At 43.6% G+C, this 16890-nt stretch overlaps 1 protein-coding gene across 2 annotated transcripts in view; it reads right to left on the bottom strand.

The window, feature by feature from the left end:
- The window catches only part of NEGR1 (neuronal growth regulator 1), a 224384-nt gene that overhangs the window by 106682 nt on the left and 100812 nt on the right, over nt 1–16890 (bottom strand). The window lies entirely within an intron of this gene.

Here is a 16890-nt window from a genome sequence, read left to right as displayed (position 1 = left end):
AGGTACCAACTCCATCCCCCAGTGCTACAGGAGCAGCAGCTCCCTCCTCATTCCTCTTCTCCCAAGGACTGGTGGAATGGCACGGCCCATGAGAGGCTGATTTTGGCTGACTACATTTTCCAGTAACAAGACTATATTTGTGCTTTTTAACCCCAGTTTCAGCTGTACTCAGCATGCTTGGGATAAGTCAGTGCTTTTCGTGTTAACTGTCTAATTATTCTTTTTAACATTTTAAAGCACCACTGAATTTGGTTAAAATGAGAAACAAACACACTTTTTCAAGGCCAGGTTGGACAGGGCTTGGAGCAACCTGTCTAGTAGAAGGTGTCCCTGCCCATGGCAGAGAGTGGAACTGGATGGGCTTTAAGGTCCCTTCCAACCCAAACCATTCTGAGATTCTGTGAAAACACATAATTTACAGAAAAGCCCCTTCCTGATTCCTGTTAATAATAGCACTGTAATGAGATGATGGGATGTGGTGTCTTTTTGGTATGAAAAACTGAAATAAAAGGAAATGAGAAGAAAATGTTTCTATAAACCACAAATTCCTCAAAACCATCATGTCTCTTAAATCCAGGTCCAGGTGTGCCCCCATGCAGGTGGGAATGGGACACTTCCCAGCTTCAGAGAGAATTCCTCATCCAGAATAGAGATTATCAGGATATGGATAGAAAAAGAACGATTCTATTTGGAAATTATTCCTGTGCAACTGGGGGTGAGATCTGTGGGCTCTCAGACATTCCATGAGCCACTTTCAGTGAGCAGAGCTCTGCAATCAACCTGCTGCTAACGGTTTAATCATGGAAATGGAGACAAAAAGTTATAATGGGCAAAAATACTAAAGAAGAGCAATAACCTGCTGGCTAAACCCAAAGCTGTCCCAGCTGGGCTCTGATTGCTGGCTGAGCATGAGGCCTGAGCCCAGACAAGGTCTGCTTTAGTCATATTGTTCAACTAATTAACACACACTGATAGGGAAGGGCTCAGAAAAATCAGGGATTCTTTTCTGTGTATCTGTCAGATCATTAAATATCTGATTTATTTAATTATTTCCTAGGCCCTGGCACAGGTTGTCCAGAGAAGCTTTGGCTGCCCCATCTCTGGAAGTGTCCAGGGCCAAGCTGGATGGGGCTTGGAGCAACATGGTCTCTTGGAAGGTGTCCCTGCCAACAGTAGGGGGTGGGACAAGATGGACTTTAAGGTCCCTTTTAACCCAAACCATTCCATGATTCTGTGACTCTATGGAATTATATCAAATTTCATTGTGATTCTACAAGGGATTCTTCTCTGTTTCAGATCCCAACACCCCCAACCCTCAGTCTGACACTGGAGACTTGTGTCATGGCTATGAACTGCTTCTGTGCAAGAGCTAAATATAATCTGAGGAGGGATTCTGGGAAGCATTAGCTCAGATAATCAATACCAAAGTCTTACATGCAGCAGCAGGGATATTGTTTGATTAATGAAGTCATTCTAATTCATTAAAATTATAAATATAAAAAATATACAGAGGTTATTCTTGAAAAATCCTTTCCAGTTTAGTGAATTTAAGCATTTAGTATATCCCCAACTGCAACATAATGTGGTTTTAATGGTATGTTGTTATAGAAAATAGGTACTCCCAAAAAGATGAATTATTAAGAATATGAAAATAGCCAAAGGTTAAAATAAGACAACATTTTATATAATTAAAAAAAATTCCCCCCTGCATTAATTTTTATGCCAGCAGAGCGACTGCTAAGAAAAGACAAGAAGAAAATAGTTTATACAGGGTAAGAAAGGAGCACCTGGGTGGAACAGGATAAACATTTGCCAGTTAAAACACAGCCTGAATAAATCTACATAAACCAGTCAGAACATCTCAAAACCCTCGTGGTCCCCAGGAAATGCCTGCAGATCTCGGTGATTAAGCAGACACAGACTGGAAGAGGACAATAATATCCAAGCAAAACTGTATAAATAACTTTGCAGACAAATCTCTTCCATCTGTGATGCACCAGCAAACACCCCCACCTTCCCCAGTCTGCCAGAAATATCCCAAACTCCTTCTTTCTTCTTGTGCCATCAGCCCTAGGCTACACTGTCCCTGTTCCTCCAGAAGGTGTCAATAAGCTGCTGGTTATTATATAAGGACACACAGATATTATTCCTTCAAACCCCACTCTTCCTCTTTCCAGACCACAAGTTCAATCCTACAAGGTTTGATTTAAAACCAACAGAGAGAAAACCATTGTTTGCTCCAGCCAGAGAAGCAACATAATGCAATAATTCAAAGTAAACTTTATTTCCCTTTCTATATCCTTCCAAGAGCCCACCCAGGGTGCGGATGCTGCTGAAGGGGCTGGGTACAGTTAGAATAATAAAATCACAGAATCATGGAATATCTTGATCTGGGAGGGACCCACAAGGATCATGAGTCCAACTCCTGGCCCTGCACAGGACACCCTAACGATCCCACACTATGCCTGAGAGCGTTGTTCAAACACTTGAGCTCTGGCAGCCTTTGGGCTGTGACTACTGCCCTGGGGAGCCTGCTCAGTGCCCACCCACCCTCTGGGTGAAGAACCTTTTCCTAAGATCCAACCTAAACCTCCCATGACACAGCTCCAGCTGCTCCCTCGGGTCATGTCCCTGCTCACAGGGAGCAGAGATCAGAGCTGCCCCTCAGGAGAAGGTTGTACACACATATATGTGTGGACACTTTTTCAAGACATATTCAAACTTAGGTGGCCAAGGGCTTTTCACTGCAGTATTTATGCAACTCAGAATTACCAAGAAAAAACTCTAGACAAGAAAATTAGAGGTAAAACCTCATCACTGGTTCTTCCAGGCAAAATGAGAATATTAAAGGGTTTTGACAGATAAACACTGATATTCCTGTTGCTACTCTTGCTGTCACAGGAACTAAATAAAAGATCTGTAAAGATTCGAGGTGCTTTCTTGTAACTCTGCATTCTTCCTTTTTGAGAATTCTACAGGTTCAATCTCTCTCCAGTGAGGATGAATGACAGATTTATATCATATTCCCAATATAGTTATTAAAATCATTTCCCTTGACAGTTCTCTGGCTGAATCACTCCCCCTTCTCTGTATCCCAACCATATGTCTCTGCTTATTTTGCATTTTAAGTATCTTGCTCTGATCTGAAAAACAATTCCTCATCCTTTATTCCTCAGGACATGTCTGGTTGTAACAGGTGGGACCAGGAACCCCCTGTCACGGAGCTAGGTTGGGAGAGCTGGGAATGTTCAGCCTGGAGAAGAGAAGGCTCCAGAGAGACCTTAGAATCCCTTCCAGTACCTAAAGGGACTCTAAGAGCTGGAGATGGACTTGGGACAAGGCCCTGGAGGGACAGGATAAGGGGGAATGGCTTCCCACTGCCAGAGGGCAGGGTTAAGATATTGGGACATTGGGAAGGAATTGTTCCCTGGGAGGGTGGTGAGGCCCTGGCACAGGTTGCCCAGAGAAGCTGGGGCTCCCCCATCCCTGGAAGTGTCCAAGGCCAGGTTGGACAGGGCTTGGAGCAACCCGGTCTAACGGAAGGTGTCCCTGTCCATGGTATGGGGTAGAACTGGATGGACTTTAAGGCCCATTCCAACTCAAACCAGTCTGGGATGTTATGACTGTGTGGCTCAATTGTATCCACAACTACCTCCCTGGACCTCATCATGTTCCCTGTCCCTTCATCCACACTTCCCTCCACACCAGAGAGCCCCAAGGGAAAGGACCCTGCCCATGACTCCTGGGCCCCTGATGTGATTTCCACACTGTAGCAGTTGTTTTAATTGTGAGAATTCCCTGTCTACAGGAATGAAATGTCCCATTTTCTTTTGGGCAGGACAAGAGAGGGCAGTAAGTACAAACTATTTCCAAACAGGCATTGCATTTCCAGATGCCAGCTGTCCTTTTCCTGCAGGATTTGTTCTGGTGTCCTGGATTTAATCCCTGGCCACTCTACCTCTCCTGAAGTGCTGCTGTCTGGGTAGTTTTCACTCATTTGTGTATTTGATTTCTCCCTGAGACTCCTGTCTTGTTCTGTCCTTATTGAATTTCATCTTATTGATTCCAGAGCACTTCTGAAATCCATCATTCGGAGTTCGAAGCCCGTTGTCACAAGCACTTGCATTTTGATGTCACTGGCAAATTATACAGATGTATTCTCTAGTTTATCACTTCATTCATCTATTGAAATCCCTCTGAAATCCTTCTGGAATCACGACAGACCCATCCAACACGTTCTTCTCTATGGACAGTGAATCACTGACAGTCATTCCCTCAGTAATATTTTGAACAAGCTATGGACCCACCTGACAGCAATTCGGTCTGGGCTGTCTTTCCTTGATTCTTGGAAAAGAGACCTGGGACTGAAGTGTGAGCATCAGTCTGATATCCTCTTGTTATCCCATCATATACTATTTTACTGAGGAAAATGGTTCTCTAGTTACACTGAACACAAATACATACTGAGCAAATTTCAAATGAATTGACTCAATCCAAAGGCTCATTCCCCGAATTAAGTCAGTTGGTAGGAATTTATTCAGTATTTATTCAGTATTTATTTTTGTTCTCACTACGTAGCCCAGAAATTAGTAATGATTATCTAACATTTAAACTTGGAATTGCTTTCCACATTATTAATTTCTTCTCTCGAGCTCCTGCAGAACTGCCCCCATCGCCTGGAAATGTGATTTAATCTTCATGAGGTTCCAATGACATGAGAAGCGTTTGTGTTAATGGGGATTAATGGGGTTATTAATATTCATATTTTACAGACAGTTAACACCAAATTAAAATCAAACTTCTACCTGCCCAACAGTTTTAGATACCTGAGCAGAGACAGTGCAACATCTTCTGCCAGAATCCAGTTCTACCCTTTGCTGCATCACCCCCCAACCAGGAGATTTCTCGGGGGGAAAAATGCAGAGGGTTTTTAGCTTCTTCAGCCTTGAGACACTGCCGGGATCACTCTGTGCCTTTTCATTAACAGAAACAGCACTTTGAACAGAGCATTGTCCTAATAATGGGATTTCTAACGTGTTAAAGCCCTCCAGTGATGCCTCAAGCACAATCTCCGGGACAGTGAGCGTCTGAGCACTGACTGAGCACCCGTTCCCTCTTAGGGCACTTCATTTGACTAAGAAAGGTCCAAGAGAAAATTTTACCATAATTTCAGCCTTGGAATCACAGCAATAGATTCAATTTGTGCTCCCGCTGTTACAGTGACAGATACACCCTGTTACAAGGCACGATTCCCACCCGGAATGGCTCTGTGGCTCTGCTCACAGAAATCAATGGAAATGAGAAATGGACACGGGTTCTCTGCGCTTGTCCCTGTAAATTACACTGATTATTAAAGACTCCCATAATAAGGAATAAATCAAATCTGTGCTGCTGCGCATAAGGATCACACCCAGTCAGAGCAGGCACTTGCTGCAGTGCAATAGGCTGGAGCTGAGCACTCACACCCTGTTTAATTGGCATTTAAACGCCCAGCTAATGACTCTGCTTTGATACTGCAGAGCATCCCTTGCCATCTGAGGGGAGAATTACAGCACTGGCTCCTCTGTGCTGGGTAACAATATCTGTAACAACGGGTCTCACCGTCATAAATAAATAACCAGCCCTCAGTGGAAACAAGCATCTGGATTAATATACAGGACTTGAAGTTAAAAAAGACTGAGCATGTTCTGTTGGTGCAGCCAGTGATGAGGGCAAGGATTCACTCTGGGACAAGGTACAGGGGTAGAATGGCAGAAGTATCAGCAGACATGGTGAAATTCCATGGCTGTCCTTTGTTACCCTATTTGGTCTGTAATTCCATCAAGACATCAGTGTGTTTCCACAAGGAGAGAGCCAAAAAGTAGCCCTGAGAGCCATTTGGGATGGCAATACTGATCAGCTGCATCACACATCTCCATAGAAATCCCAGAGTCATGGAATCTCACCCTGGTTTGGGTTGAGAGGGACATTAAAGCCCATCTCATTCCACCCCTTGTCATGGGCAGGGACACCTTCCACTATCCCAGGTTTCTTCAAGGCCCATCCAACCTGGCTTTGGACACTTCCAGGGATGAGGCAGCCACAGCTTCTCTGGGCAACCTGTGCCAGGGCCTCACCACCCTCACAGGGAATTCATGTCACGTCACATTATTCACAAAAGATCCCCCCAAACAATAAAGCCAATCAAAATACATCTATGAAGAAACTAATATCTTGCAGCACATAAATAATCCTTTTCACAAGATCTCATGGAGTCCAAGATGCCTATTGCTGCTTGTTTCTTGTCATAAAGTAACAGTTCTTTTACATAAATTATTGGAAACTTTGAACAAGAAAGGACTTCTTGTCCCTGACAGACTCTGTATCTGCTCTAAGCAGAGTTCTGAAGGAAATAATTCCCCACAGCTCATGAACTCTGGGCTGGGATTGAAAGGAGCCTGGAAAATGAAGCACTAAAGCCCAGTGTGTTCCTGGGCTTGCTCCAGGAGTGTTCAAATACAGGTGAAATGCAGCATGTGCAGGGCACAGACCTCCTGGGGCACCTCCATCGCTGTTAGAGATGGAAATTAAACAAGGAGAGTGGGATGAGAGGAACTGAACAGATGCATTTCAGGGAGATGATCAGAAACAGGGCAACTCCTCCAGCAAAGAGGCCAAACTCCCATTGAGCACAAAGCAGAGGCCTTTGATACCTGCACACCTGGAAATGCCTTGAGAAGAATGGTCCCAGAAATTCTGATACAAAATTAAAGAATTTTGCATCTGCTTGCTAGAAACCAGAGAGGAGTCCAAAGGCAGAGCCATCATTTAATGGGAAGTCTATATTTCAGTGGCGCAGAAGTGTCTGTGCAGAGAATGCTGTGATTAAAGAGAGGTTGTCATCTGAGGGGAGATGCAGGAGGAGACTCAGGGCAAAGACTTTGAAATTCCCAAACCTGGGGCATGAAACGCTACACTGAGAGATTGCTGTTATCACACAGAGAGATTTGGGAATATTTATGGGCAAAATATTTCAGCATGTTAACTACATCCAATTCACTGTGAAAACACAACAATGTCTTTGCTTTGAAGTGTTTCTAACAGAAGGGGTTTTTTTATTAAACAACCCTTTTATTGTGTAATGGAACGGTTGTGTTAATTATAATTTCTTTTGCCAAGGATCTATTTTACATAACAAAGCCAATCTGCCAACTATTAAGGAAATTTTCCTATTTTCTCCTAAAGATGATAGAGAGGGAAATAATATCATATTTTAAATGCAAAGTGGGGATGATTAAAATTGCAGTCTAAATAAAATAAGAACATTTCTGAATCCTAAAGACAACAAAACGAGTAATCCACTGGGGTCAATCGAATAACTCTCTCACAATTCTGTACTTGAGCCTTCAGTATTATAAAGCTGTATAAGTAAGCAGAAATTCAGCTATTTATTTTATCTGGAATGTCTTCGGCTCCTTTGGCCTTGAGGCAGCTCTGAAATCATAGGCTTAGGAAGGTGCTGGTTTTATCCAGCTCCTGAAGTGCCTTTTTATCCATTCAAATCTGGGAACTCACATTCAAGTTCACGTCTCTCTTGTGAGATTTTTATTTAATCTTTTCCTTATAAATGAACATATTCACCTGAAGGGATAAATGTTCAAAACACCACGTGGGAAAAAAATTTAAAATAAAGAATGTCAAAAACTGCAGTAAAAGAACAGATTTTGTGTGTGCATCTCCTTGAGCACAGCATTCCAAATTTACCCATGGGGCTGTACTGTTCTGTTTGCAAAAATTCCTGAGCTTTTACCCGAATAGCTGGGATAAAAGACCTGTGATAAGTAGGTATAATAGAAGTTAGAGTCATATTATAGGATTGCATAAGAATCAGTGCTATAAGGTTTCATTTTGCTGTAGTTTTCTCATATGGAGCTAAAGATCTTGCACCATTTATTATCCTTGTTATTGCTTCACAAGTTATAATATGCCAGAACTACAGCCCTGGTAGTTTCAGTCACAGTGTTTTCATTGTGTGGTTCCTGTAAGGAAACTCTTCAGAACACTTCTGTGCAAGATCTGCTCCTATAAATGATCAGTAAGTGTTACATGACTGGGCTTTAAAGGAAACAACATCTCCCTTAGATAGAAGAGAAAATCGTGAAATCACAGAGTTATTCAGGTTGGAAAAGCCCTCTCAGACCATCAAGTCCAACTATTCTGAGCACCGCCGTGGCCACCACTAACCCATGTCCTCAGGTGCCACATCCACATGGCTTTTAAAGCCCTCCAGGGATGGGGACTCCAACACTGCCCTGGGCTGCTGTGCCAGGGCTGGACAGCCCTTTCAGGGAAGAAATTTTCCCCGATATCCAACCAAAACCTCCCCTGGCACAGCTTGAAGTCATTTCCTCTTGTCCTGTCCCTTGTTCCCTGGGAGCAGAGCCCGACCCCCACCTGGCTTCACCCTCCTGTCAGGGAGTGGGACAGAGCCAGAATGTCCCTCCTGAGCCTTCTTTTCTCCAGGCTGAGCACCCCCAGCTCCCTCACCTCTCCTGATACTCCAGCATATTCAAATCCTGAGCGCGGTCTGACACAAACATAAATGTGAAAGACCAGTCTTTAAAAAATCAATAAATTCTACTGAAGTGCTGAGGGGCGAACACATGAACCATAACTTAAGGAAAAGACATGGAATTTTTGCTTTGCAACCAGGAATTTTGCTGGATACTTTAATTGTAAGTAAGTACCACAAATATACTTCTGATCTGGATGAAATCCCTGGTTTTATCCTTCTGCCTTTCCCCTCGTTATTCCCTGCTGGCACTTCCTCCCCACTCCCCAGGGTGATTTCCACTTGTCATCATCACTGTCCACCAGAGCAAGGTGGAATCCAAAAAGCTGCAAATATGACTCCCCCAGAAGTGGAGGTGATTTTAGTAATTCTCATTCATTGCTGCCATTACTGAAAACATTCTGGTAGAGGTGGGATGAACATTCCCAGAAAAAACCACACCACCACCACCTCCTCCCATTATTGATGTTCAACTCTGCTGCCTTTTGAACAAACTGGAAGACACTGAACAAAGTCGTAAAATGAAGCACTTGAAAACTGTTGCTGAATGCTGTTTTCATGCCTCCAAAAGAGAGCTCTGCTTTGCTAATTGCCTCAAGGAGGGCCTCCATTTGCTGTTTGCTGCAAACACGGCTCTAATTTAGTTCCTTTGTGAGTCTGCAGCTGTGTTCCACTGTGAGGATGTTTGGGGTTCATGGAGCTGCTCTGAAATTTGTTCATTCACTTCCTTTGTAAGGTAGGGTATGTTTTTTGTAAACTGGACTCCATACCGGGCACCAGGTGAAAGCTTAGATATACTGGCCTTTGGCATAACCTGATAGGAAATCCACATATATTGTCTTAGTTAAAGTACCTAAAATCTGAATCATCACTGCAGTCATCACATAGAAAAAAGAGGTTCAGGTTGGACATCAGGAAGAAGTTCTTCATGGAAAGAGTGGTCAGGGGTTGCCCAGGGAGGTGGTGGAGTCCCCATCCCTGGAGGTGTCCAAGGAACAACTGGATGTGGCACTCAGTGCTCTGGGCTGGGTGACAAGGTGGAGATTGGGCACAGGTAGGACACGGTGCTCAAAGAGGGATCAGCAGCATTATTTCCCAATAGAGGATGTGCCCCTGCATCCCTGACAGATGTCTAAGGTTTAGGAACCTCAGTATTTGCTGCCCTGCAATCTTTTGACACTCAACTGAAAAGTTTCCTTTACATCTCTTGGAAAGCTGTACAGTCAAAGATTAACTTCTTCAAATGGAGATTTTCCAGGCAGGAAACATTCAATCCATACCCTTTAAAGCTTCCTTTCAAATTCCTTACAATTCAATACTACTGTACGAATCTGCCTCTTCACTTCTCACTTGTTTTTTCAGTCCTTTCCAGAAATTTTCCTAAATTAGCTCCATAAGCTCTTTTTAAAGACAGGCATTTGGTTTTGCTCTTTCCAACTGGTGGATTTGGCTGCTTGCAAATATCAGATATTGTCATCATCCTCTCTTTACCCTTTCTTAAGCTATAAAGTCAAAATTAAATTGTAGAGTTTTAAAAATAAAGAAGGAACTGCACAGCATGTGAGTATATGTAGAGTATGAGAATATACTACTCATATGTAGTACAGGAGAAGGAGCTGCTTTAACAGATCCATCCCCACCCTTGTTCACTCTTGGTGTTTCTCCCATAACCGTGAACCCAACATAGCTCATAGTACAAAATATTTTTCTTTTGCGAGTTCCCAGCTCATAAAACCAAGACAAGATGTACCACCAAGTAAATTGCAACAGAAGAATCACATCTCCATACACTGGAGGTGGGGATTAAAGAGATAACACACTGTTATTATTTTAAATTTAATTAAATCACTTTTTCAATGCAGATAAAGTTTGTCATAGCTCAGTAGTAGATACACCAACAGGAGACAGTCCCCAGCCACAGGAAAATCCTTAAGGAATCATAGAATCATTAAGATGCAAAAAAACCTTTAAGACCGTCAACTCCAACCATCAACCCTGGACCACCACCATGTTCATCACTAACCCATGTTCTTAAGTGCGACATCCATGCACCTTTTGAACACTTCCAGGGATGGGGACTCCACCACCTCCCTGGGTAGATGTGCCAGGGCTGGACAACACTTTCCAGGAAGAAATTTTCCCAATATTCAACCTGAACCTTCCCTGGCACAGCTTGAGGCCGTTTTCTCTTGTCCTGTCCCTTGTTCCCTGGGAGCAGAGCCCGATGCTCCCCTGGCTCCACCCTCCTGTCAGGGAGTTGCAGAGAGCCAGAAGGTCTCTCCTGAGCCTCCTTTTCTCCAGGCTGAGGCCTCCAGCTCCCTCAGCCACTCCTGGTGCTCCAGACCCTTCCCCAGCTCCGTTCCCTTCCCTGGACATGCTCCAGCCCGTGTTTATCAACTGATAAACTATAAAAGAGACTGGACTGGGAGTCCTGTGCATTTCCAGAACACTGCTGTATATTTTCCAGTACAACCTCTGGCTGCTTCCAAGGCATAGGGAAAAGACCAAATATTCAGTTTCTTTAACAAAGTCTCCAATTTTTCAAGTCCTTCAGGTTTGTGCATTTTTCCTCTTTCTTCAGCTTTTCCTATTGAGATCTTTCCACCCCAATCCTGTTTGGGATTTTATTAACAGGTTGATCACTGGAGGTGGGATATTCTTGCCTATGTATAATTCAGTTCTAGGAAAGGGTCTGGCCTGCCAGGAGATCATGCAGCAGCTTTTGCTAAAGTAGAGCTGGTTACAAAGGCTATAAAGCAGGGCCCTTTGCACTGTTCTGGGTGATGGTGCCATCTCTCAGGGCTGACAGGAATTTAAAAGCAGGCATGTACAAGCTCCCTTCACGATCCCTCGGAGCAGCCTGCGAGGGGAAGCACAGCAGCAACATACATTGCAGATCCCAGGGTTCTGCATCACAGAAGTAAATAAAAGACAAAACAAACCCTCTGTGCTATCAGCTTTCCAGCATTAAATATGGAAATGAAGCATGAAGCGTGGAGCTCCTTTTACTGCAAATATTCTATCAAAGTCCTCCCAAGTTTTACTACTTGCTCTGCTTGGAACTCCAACTTCCTTCCTACGTGTGCTTGGCCTACTTTCACTCCTACCACTGGTGCTTCTTCAAAGAGGAAAAAAAAGCGTGGGAAGAGACTGACACAGAAAAACGAATAACAAAGCATTAAAAACAAATCCCCCCAAAATACTGCTTTGTATTGTTTTCATTTTGTTTTTCATTATTATGGAATCATAGACTCATGGAATGGTTAGAGTTGGGAGGGACCTGAAAAATCAACCAGTTCCACTCCCTGTCATGGGCGGGGACACCTACCACTAGACCAGGTTGCTCAAAGGCCTGTCCATATAACACAAGAAGTTGCTGAAAGACACTTTGGACTGTGCTGAGGGCACCTTTTGCAAGACTCTCATGTGTCACAGAACATCTCATTTCCCTTAATTCAAATGTAACAGAACTAATACACTTGAGAGCCAAGAGGAAATTATCATTTTCTGTAGATTATCCTTTGCCTGCAGATTTCAGAAGATGGAAATTTCAGGCTCATAACAGAAATTCAGTTGCAGCCATGACTAAAGCACCTCCAACATGGCAGAATTACGAGTTTCAGATGAGTACAGCCCTACTCTAGTTCAGATAAAATATCCCTGATTTACATCCCTGGAAATGAGCTCACCTACTAACGCAAACATTTCCCATGGTTTGAGCTGTTACGGAGGGAGAAGAGCCATTCATCCATATTTCAGAGCCAGAGATCCCCCGCAGCTCATCTGAATGCCACGAGAGGTACAGATGTGGGAGGAATTTAATGAATGGATAAAAACTACAAATCCTGGAGCAAACATTGGGATCAGTCATTAATGACGCATTAACGACTGTGGGTGCAGCCTTGGGGAATGGCAGCTTCAAGGATGCTCCTTGCTGGAGAGGGTGGTTCTCGGGGGGCCTCTCCCAGGGAGCAAACCTCCCATGGCTGCCTCCCCCTCTAGAACTATTTTTCCAAGTCTTTTTCTTCCTGTGCTGAGCAGGGACAAGATGATAACAGTGGCTGGCACCAGCAAGTTAATTTTATAAAGAACTGACACCCTACTCGAGTGCCAACGATTTAAAAGAGTAATAGATTGTCACTTTTAGCTGGAAACTGGTTGTTAGATGATTTTAGAAGTCTTTTGCATATTTATTTTGTCCCACTTTAAATAAATTTGGGGAAGATTTATCTCGTTAGCTCCAAATGCAAGTCCCTCTTGGCCTGGCTGAGGAAACAAATTAGACTTTGCAAACATTGCAAAGACTAAATCAATACATTAATATTTAGGGGACATTAAGGGGGTTTATTAAACAGAAAAAGGGCCTTGAGTATTACTTTGGGAACGTGTTTAAATAAAATCCCGAGGTTGTGGTTTCTGACTGAATCTATAAATGGCATTTCCTCAGATAACTGAACTCTTCACAGGCACGAGTCAAGTGCTGATCTTGTACAGAAACGAGACAATGCAGGCAGGGCAGGACAGGAATGAGAGCCAGGTCTCACACGCACAGGGTCTATCCCCAGCGGTGTCCCACACGTGTCCAGCATGGGCTGGATTAAAATAAAAACTAAGACAGCAAGTAATTGATGGGAGAAAGTTTTTGTGTCACTGATACACCAGTGTTGACAGTTTGCCCATGTCAGCAGGTGGAACAGGATGATCTTTAAGATCCCTTCCAACCCAAACCAGTCTGGGATTCTGTGACAGTCTTGTAGAAGTGCTCCCTAAGTTGGTGTTTGTTCTTCCTCCCTGGGATCCACGCAAGTGCATTACTGAAGCAGAGCAAAATCCTCCCCAAGCCCTTATTTCACTGCATTCAAGAGAACAATCTCTTTCAGAGGGGTTCTTTATTCTCCTGATCATCCTGGTGGCCCTCCCTTGGTGACTGAGGTCCCTTTGACACCCTACTGTGGTCTCTGTGTCCCTGGAGTCCCAAACACAACTCCTGACCTGCCCTTTGCCCCCACAGTCCAAGAGCATCCTCACCATATCCTGCCCTGGCAAGAAAGGGTCCCTGGGGCTGGGCCCCCTTGCTCTGCCCCGGGGATCAATTCATTCTCAAGGACAGCAGTAAACATGTCTTAATATTTTTCCCAATTGAAAGAAAAACATAGCTTGGACGATGCAATTTAGACTTTGGTAGAATAAATGTCAGATTAGAAATGGCAGAAATTGCAACCTTTTGGAGAAAAATTATGAGCAATAGAGTGTGGAAATAGGGATTTGATTTTTCTCTTTTACTGTAACAAACAGCTGATGTTTAAATCATCTGAAGTTCATGACTTTGTGGATCAAGCATCTGCCATTGAGGTAGACTGTGTTGATTACAAGTTCCTATCATCTAAACTTTCAATTAATTACTTCATAATTCTCACTTCTTTTTAATAAGGTCACTGTAATAAAGTTAACTGGATGATGTTACTCTCTTTCATGTGGTTTTTCTTTCACAGATGTAAATGTGGGCTAAAGACATATTTTCTGTTTTCTTTTTCATTAACTATCATCTTCATTGATTTCCTTGGTACAAACAGGAGTAACTGTAACAAGAAACAGTGATCAAGACCTGACCCAGTGGTCTCCTTAAGGTCCTGTGCTGGGTTTGGTACAGGGATTTGAGGAGGGATTTGGGAGACTGAAACTCAACCTCCAGCTCTGCCAGATGTTCCTGATGGGAAGTGGCCGAGTCCCCCTGGGTCTTGGATGGGACAGCAATGGGGAGGCTGCTGCTTCCCTTGTTCATTCCTTATGGTGCTCATCTGTGTCTTACTCACAGAAATTAAGGCATCTTTAAACTATTAAAATGTATTTATTTACTTCTATGAATATGAAATTGTCAGCCCAAAAAGCAGAGAAGAGGATATTCAACATGACAGCTCCTGGCTCCGTGTCTATAGAAGGACTGACGCACATACCAAGTCAAAGGAAAAAAGAGGGAGTTGGGTTTGCACAGCTTCTAACATGGAGCTTCACAGCAAATCATTTTCCTATCCGGAGTCTGAAGCTATTTGGGAGCTTATGATCTGACATAAGCCTTTCCTCATCTCATTTGTGACACAAATGTGTGACACACATCCCCCTGGCTCCTCCAGCTCCACTGTTTCCAGCAGGAGAACATCTTCTTCCACTGTTCCTCCATAGAACATAGAACGCGGCCTGGAGGGTAGAGCGATGTGAAGGGACTCAGACTCTGCTCTCAAATGATCCTTTTCTGCTGTGATTTCCTGTGCTGCTCTGGGTCTGTGCTGAGCTTTATTCACAGAGTTAAAGGAGGCTCAGCCCTCTGACAGAATGGTTTTGTTTTGGCATTTATCCTCAATAGCAGAAATTGTTTCTAATCTCAAAACACAAAGTCATGAAGGATATTACAGGGAAACACAAAGGTGCTCCCATGAAATCTGATTGTATCATCCCTACAAACCGTACTGGGCAGAAAAGGCTATTTCAGCTCCTCATACCAATCAACACTTTGAAGTTTTCTTTACAATCTCAGGTACTTTCAGACAGGTCAGTCTCCACCTCAAAGGAGGCCTGAACGTGGTGTCCTCACCTACAGTCTCAGCACATGGAGGATGAAGAGATGAACATAGGTCCAGGTGTGCCCAGGTGGCCAAAAAGGCCAGTGGCACCTGGCTTGTGTAAAAAATAGTATGATCAGAAGGATTTAGGGAAGTGATCTTCCCTCTGTATTGGGGACTGCTGAGGACTCACCTCAACTCCCATGTATACTTCTGGACCCCTCACAACAAGAAAGACACTGAGGGGCTGAAGTGTGTCCAGGGAAGGGAACGGAGCTGGGGAAGGGTGAAGGTGGAGGTGACCTAAGATCAGGCAGAACAGGCCTCTGAAATGTGTGCTCTTCTTCCCACGGGAAAAATAAATGAACCTAAGACAGAGTCCCTGTTCCAGGAGATTTTCAGCACAAAGAGAAACACTGAGGTTCTGGTTGGAAAAGCCCTCCCAGACCACTGAGTACAAACTGCGCCCAATCCCCACCTTGTCGCGCAGCCCAGAGCACTGAGTGCCACATCCAGCTGTTCCTTGGACACCTCCAGGGATAGGAACTCCACCACCTCCATAGGCAGCCCCTTCCAATGCCTGACCATCCTTTCCAGGAAGAAATTCCTCCTCATGTTCGACTTGAACCACCCACGGCACAGCTTGAGCACATTTCCTCTTGTCCTGTCCCTTGTCCTCTGAGAGCAGAGCCCAACTCCCACCTGGCTCCACCCTCCTGTCAGGGAGTTGCAGAGAGTGAAAAGGTTCCCCCTGAGCCTCCTTTTCTCCAGGCTGAGCCCTCCCACTCCCTCAGCTGCTCCTGGTGCTCCAGACCCTTCCCCAGCTCTGTTCCCTTCTCCAGACATAGGAAATACAAAACACTTCTGCAATCCCTAAACATCTCCCACATAAACCACATGGTGACAGGTCTTGACACCTTCATGGAAAGTCATAAAAATGACTCAGTGGTGGCTTTTTGGCCATACTGATAAAATAATGTTCTTTAAGCAATAACTACACTTAGCTCAGAGCTCCAGCCCAACATTCCTACAAACCAGTGGGTTCTAAAGGTCCCATGGATAAGGATAATTAGTTTGGGAATGGTTTCACACCCATTCTTTGTAAGGGATTTCTGTGTGCCATATGGATTAATAGGGATTGCCATTTCGATCCTTCTCTTTTATATTCATTGCCTTATTACTCATAAAAATGCAAAAGAAAATGTTAATGATGATTGCACCAAAGACTAATAAGTTAAAGCCTTAGGTTATACTTTGCATTTCTGAAGATATAAATGCAATTGCTTAATAATTATGCATATTTTTAACTATTGAGATATTATTTCTCTTTATGCTTGTAGTTAGCCTAATTAATTTTAAGCTCCTGTTGATATATTTTATACTTGCAATTAATTTCCGATTTGGTTTTTTAGCCCTTGCACGAGGGCATTAATTATTATGAAGACAATCAAAGCTGAAAATTGTTCACCTTGGAACAACACAATAAATATTAAACCCACATGTGTAAAACTGACACTGCTGTTCTGAAGTCCTTCTAGCAGAGAACTGTCACTGAAATAAATAGACTGTCCTTATCAGGAATACTGGGATCTGGGTATTTCTGTGGGAGAAGTGCTCTGGAAGAAACAAGAAGGAAGAATGGGAGGTATGGGAGAGAGAGAGAGAGGGAGAGAGAAGAAGAAAGAAAGAAAAGAAAGAAAGAAAGAGAGAGAGAGAAAGAAAGAGTGAAAGAAAGAGAGAAAAGGAGAAGAGAAGAGAAGAGAAGAGAAGAGAAGAGAAGAG

This window comes from Corapipo altera, unplaced genomic scaffold, assembly GCF_003945725.1.
Source record: "Corapipo altera isolate COAL_440 unplaced genomic scaffold, ASM394572v1 57, whole genome shotgun sequence".
NCBI lineage: Eukaryota > Metazoa > Chordata > Aves > Passeriformes > Pipridae > Corapipo > Corapipo altera.
The sequence above is the reverse complement of the archived record's forward strand: the minus strand, read 5'-3'. Positions and strand labels throughout refer to the sequence as shown.